Consider the following 6,000-nt stretch of genomic DNA (forward strand, 5'->3'; position numbering starts at 1 on the left):
CCTGCCCCATCAGTCTCCATCGTATCCATCCTGCCCCATGATCCTGCACGATCTGTCTCCAATCCTGCCCCATGTCTTTCATTCTGCCCCGTGTCTCCAATCATGCCCCGTATCTACATTCTGCCCATGTCTCCAGTCCTGCCCCCTGTGTGTCCAGCATATTACCCCAGTGTGTCCAGCATATTGCCCCCAGCTTGTCCAGCATTCTGCCCCGGGATCGCCGCTCTCAAAAAAACAAACAAAAAAAAACACTCAGGTGAAGCGCGCACTCGCCAGCGGCTGACAATGATGTCAGACGCCGGCGAACTGCGCGCTGCGGCACACGTCAGCTGCCAGCCTCCGATTGGCTGGCAGCTGTTAACTATTGATGTGCGGGCCCGCACGTCAATAGCCTTCCTGCCACAGCGCCTGTAGGGGGGGCCCGGTGAGCAGATGAGATGGGGCCAGATGCGGGCCCCCTCTGCCCACCGGGCCCATACGCCAGTCAGAGCAGTAATGCCCTGAGGCAGCCAAGGTCAATCTGAGCGGTTGCCCAGGGCCCCCCACACCACTGGGCCCTGGGCTACCGCCCAGATTTACCTCATTATAATCCGCCACTAGCAGCAGCCCCCGAGGGAATGAATGGAGCGGTGGTCAAGAATGTCCCATCAGTCCACTTTAATGGCGATTATTGCCCCAGTGTTCCTACCAGCATCTAACAACGTTATCACCGAACAATCCCTATAAGTTCATCTTTAATGCCATAAGTGAATAGTCCTCATCTGTTCTCAAACAGCTCTCCACATCCTGAACACTGGAAGAAGAAAAAAAAAATCTTAGTTGCTTACCGGAAACGGGATGTTACAGAGCCCATGACAGCACCACCTGAGAGCGGGTATCCGCCCATCAAAGACAGGAAACCTACTGAATAAAAGGGCGGTATCTCTCCTCCACATGAGTTTGGGTTTCAGAACATGAGAGGACCTCCAGACAGTAACATAACCATCACCAATAAACATTCTCAAACACCCTTAAAGTGGGCACCACTAGTTATAAAACAGGGAGGGAATATAAGGATGCTATCACGGGCTCTGTACAATCCCGTTACCGGTAAGTAACTAAGATTTTTCCCCTTCTCCCATGACAGCACCACCTGAGAGATTTATATAGATCAAAGCACCCGAGGGAGGGATCACCGCTTGTTACACCTTTCTCCCAAAGGGCAGGTCATCAGAGGAGGACAGCTTAAGATGGTAGTGTTTATAAAAGGTTGAAGGGGAAGACCATTTTGCTGTCTTACATATTCTGTTGATCAACACCTCCGCTTTCTCAGCCCAGGAGGTCACCATGGACCTGGTGGAATGGGCCTTTAGGTTCTCAGGAACTGGTACAGTCATATGAAAAAGTTTGGGCACCCCTATTAATCTTAAGCTTAATGTTTTATAAAAATTGTTTTTTTTTGCAACAGCTATTTCAGTTTCATATATCTAATAACTGTTGGACACAGTAATGTTTCTGCCTTGAAATGACGTTTATTGTATTAACAGAAAATCTGCAATCTGCATTCAAACAAAATTTGACAGGTGCATAAGTATGGGCACCCTTATCATTTTCTTGTTTTAAATACTCCTACCTACTTTTTACTGACTTACTAAAGCACTTTTTTTGGTTTTGTAACCTCATTGAGCTTTGAACTTCATAGCTAGGCGTATGCAATCATGCGAAAAGCTACTTAAAGTGGCCACTTGCAAGTTGTTCTCCTGTTTGAATCTCCTCTGAAGAGTGGCATCATGGGCTCCTCAAAACAACTGTCAAATGATCTGAAAACAAAGATTATTCAACATAGTTGTTCAGGGGAAGGATACAAAAAGCTGTCTCAGAGATTTAACCTGTCAATTTCCACTGTGAGGAACATAGTAAGGAAATGGAAGAACACAGGTACAGTTCTTGTTAAGGCCAGAAGTGGCAGGCCAAGAAAAACATCAGAAAGGCAGAGAAGAATGGTGAGATCAGTCAAGGACAATCTTCAGACCATCTCCAGAGAGCTGCAGCATCAACTTGCTGCAGATGGTGTCACTGTGCATCGGTCAACTATACAACGCACTGTTTGTTTGCCGCCATGCATAACGCCTTTTTGTATTACCAAACAACTCAATCTTGGTTTCATGAGTCCACAGGACCTTCTTCCAAAAAGAAATTGGCTTCTCCAAATGTGCTTTTGCATACCTCAGCCGACTCTGTTTGTGGCGTGCTTGCAGAAACGGCTTCTTTTGCATCACTCTCCCATACAGCTTCTCCTTGTGCAAAGTGCGTTGTATAGTTGACCGATGCACAGTGACACCATCTGCAGCAAGTTGATGCTGCAGCTCTCTGGAGGTGGTCTGAGGATTGTCTTTGACTGATCTCACCATTCTTCTTCTCTGCCTTTCTGATGTTTTTCTTGGCCTGCCACTTCTGGCCTTAACAAGAACTGTACCTGTGTTCTTCCATTTCCTTACTATGTTCCTCACAGTGGAAATTGACAGGTTAAACCTCTAAGACAGCTTTTTATATCCTTCCCCTGAACAACTATGTTGAATAATCTTTGCTTTCAGATCATTTGACAGTTGTTTTGAGGAGCCCATGATGCCACTCTTCAGAGGAGATTCAAACAGGAGAACAACTTGCAAGTGGCCACTTTAAGTAGCTTTTCTCATGATTGCATACACCTAGCTATGAAGTTCAAAGCTCAATGAGGTTACAAAACCAAAAAAAGTGCTTTAGTAAGTCAGTAAAAAGTAGGTAGGAGTATTTAAAACAAGAAAATGATAAGGGTGCCCATACTTATGCACCTGTCAACTTTTGTTTGAATGCAGATTGCACATTTTCTGTTAGTACAATAAACCTCATTTCAAGGCATAAACATTACTGTGTCCAACAGTTATTAGATATATGAAACTGAAATAGCTATTGCAAAAAAAACAATTTTTATAAAACATTAAGCTTAAGATTAATAGGGGTGCCCAAACTTTTTCATATGACTGTACATTACTAGAGGAGTATGCTAGGCTAATGGTGCCCCTAATCCATCCAAATATAGTACCCCTCGTTACCTTAAGACCTTTCCTAATCCCCTGGAATGACACAAATAAAGACTAATTTTTCCTCCACTGTCTTGATATGTCTAAGTATTGCACCAAGGCACTCCTAACCTCTAACATGTGAAGCTTCTGTTCCTCTGCATTTTACGGGTCGCTGAAAAAGAGGTTAGAACCATCTCCTGGTTTCTATGAAACTTTGAGGCTACCTTCGGAAGATATGCTGGGTCTGGCCTCAAAATAAGGCCGGCGTCACACTCAGCGTATGTAAATACAGTCCGTTTTTTACGGCCGTAATACGCAGAAAAGTCCCCAAAATAGTGATCCGTATGTCATCTGTAGGCAGGGTGTGTCAGCGTATTTTGCGCATGGCATCCTCCGTATGTAATCCGTATGGCATCCGTACTGCGATATTTTCTCGCAGGCTTGCAAAACCGACATCTAATGGATTTATGGGCTCAAATGTTCGTTAAAACATATAAACAGTATATATATATATATATATATATATATATATATATATCTATATCTATCTATCATTGAGACACATGTATATATATGTATATCCTGTATTTATATTTAATTCAGCGCGATACATGTGAAAAGCCGGTAATTCAATTGCCGGCTTTTCATTTCTCCTTCCCAAACCCGACAGGATATGAGACATGGTTTACATACAGTAAACCATCTCATATCCCTTTTTTTTTTTTGCATATTCCACACTACTAATGTTAGTAGTGTGTATGTGCAAAATTTGGGCGCTGTAGCTTGTAAAATAAAGGGTTAAATGGCGGAAAAAATTGGCGTGGGCTCCCGCGCAATTTTCTCCGCCAGAGTGGTAAAGCCAGTGACTGAGGGCAGATATTAATAGCCTAGAGAGGAACCATGGTTATTGCCCCCCCTGGCTACAAACATCTGCCCCCAGCCACCCCAGAAAAGGCACATCTGGAAGATGCGCCTATTCTGGCACTTGGCCACTCTCTTCCCACTCCCGTGTAGCGGTGGGATATGGGGGTAATGAAGGGTTAATGCCACCTTGCTATTGTAAGGTGACATTAAGCCAGATTAATAATGGAGAGGCATCAATTATGACACCTATCCATTATTAATCCAATAGTACGAAATGGTTAAAGGGCCACTGTCACCCCCTCCAGCCGTTATAAACTAAAAGAGCCACCTTGTGCAGCAGTAATGCTGCATTCTAACAAGGTGGCTCTTTTAGTTTTAGGTGCATGTATTACCAAAATAAAGGGTTTTATATTTTCGCCAAAATACCTTTCTTTAGCCAGGGAGGCAGGTCCTCACCCCCCTGCTTGTAATGCCACATTGACGTCACTCAAATGTTCAGGGGTGCCAGGCACCGCCCCCTCAGCACTGTTTACCCATGAAATCCGGCTCCTGCGCTGTGTATCGCTGTTTGGTGCAGGCGCAGAGAGCTCTGGCCGTCTGACGTCACAGCCAGGCTTGCAGACTGCGGCTGTGCGGCCGCCCTGCTTGTGAATCCCAGCCCCGCACTCTGCATAATGCATAACACACTGCGGTGCTGGGATTACCAAGGTGGGTGGCCGCACTCGCCGCACAGGCGCAGTCTGCAAGCCTGACTGTGACGTCAGACGGCCAGAGCTCTCTGCGCCTGTACCACACAGCGATACACAGCGCAGGTGCCGGATTTCATGGGTAAACAGCGCTGAGGGGGCGGTGCCCGGCACCCCTGAACATTTGAGTGACGTCAATGTGGCGTTACAAGCAGGGGGGTGAGGACCTGCCTCCTTGGCTAAAGAAAGGTATTTTGGCGAAAATATAAAACCCTTTATTTTGGTAATACATGCACCTAAAACTAAAAGAGCCACCTTGTTAGAATGCAGCATTACTGCTGCACAAGGTGGCTCTTTTAGTTGGAGGGGGTGACAGTGGCCCTTTAATAAAACACACACACACACACACATTTTTAAAAAGTATTTTAATGAAATAAAGACACAGGTTGTTGTAATATTTTATTATACTGGTAATCCACCTGAAGACCCTCGTTCTGTAACAAAGGAAAAATAAAAAAACAACAATATCTCATACCTTCCGTCGCTCAGGTAAAGTCCCACGAAGTAAATCCATCTGAAGGGGTTAAATCATTTTACAGCCAGGAGCTGTGCTAAAGCAGTGCTCCTGGCTGTAAAACCCCCGGGAATGAATGGATTGCAGGGGAATGACCTATAGTTACCTTGAGTTAAGGTGAGGCGCCCTCTGATGGATGTCCTCATATGAACTCGAGCGTGGGAACTTTTACCAGGCTCCAGTTCATGAGGACATCCAGCAGAGGGCGCATCACCGCAACTCAAGGTAACTACAGGTCATTCCCCTGCAATCCATTCATTCATTCCCGGGGTTTTACAGCCAGGAAGCACTGCTTTAGCACAGCTCCTGGCTGTAAAATGATTTAACCCCTTCAGATGGATTTACTTTGTGGGACTTTACCTGAGCGACGGAAGGTATGAGATATTGTTGTTTTTTTATTTTTCCTTTGTTACAGAACGAGGGTCTTCAGCTGGATTACCAGTATAATAACATATTACAACAACCTGTGTCTTTATTTCATTAAAATACTTTTTAAAAATGTGTGTGTGTTTTATTAACCATTTCGTACTATTGGATTAATAATGGATAGGTGTCATAATTGACGCCTCTCCATTATTAATCTGGCTTAATGTCACCTTACAATAGCAAGGTGACATTAACCCTTCATTACCCCATATCCTACCGCTACACGGGAGTGGGAAGAGAGTGGCCAAGTGCCAGAATAGGCGCATCTTCCAGATGTGCCTTTTCTGGGGTGGCTGGGGGCAGATGTTTGTAGCCAGGGGGGGCAATAACCATGGACCCTCTCTAGGCTATTAATATCTGCCCTCAGTCACTGGCTTTACCACTCTGGCGGAGAAAATTGCGCGGGAGC

Source organism: Ranitomeya variabilis, chromosome 2, assembly GCF_051348905.1.
Source record: "Ranitomeya variabilis isolate aRanVar5 chromosome 2, aRanVar5.hap1, whole genome shotgun sequence".
In the NCBI taxonomy this organism is placed as follows: Eukaryota; Metazoa; Chordata; class Amphibia; order Anura; family Dendrobatidae; genus Ranitomeya; species Ranitomeya variabilis.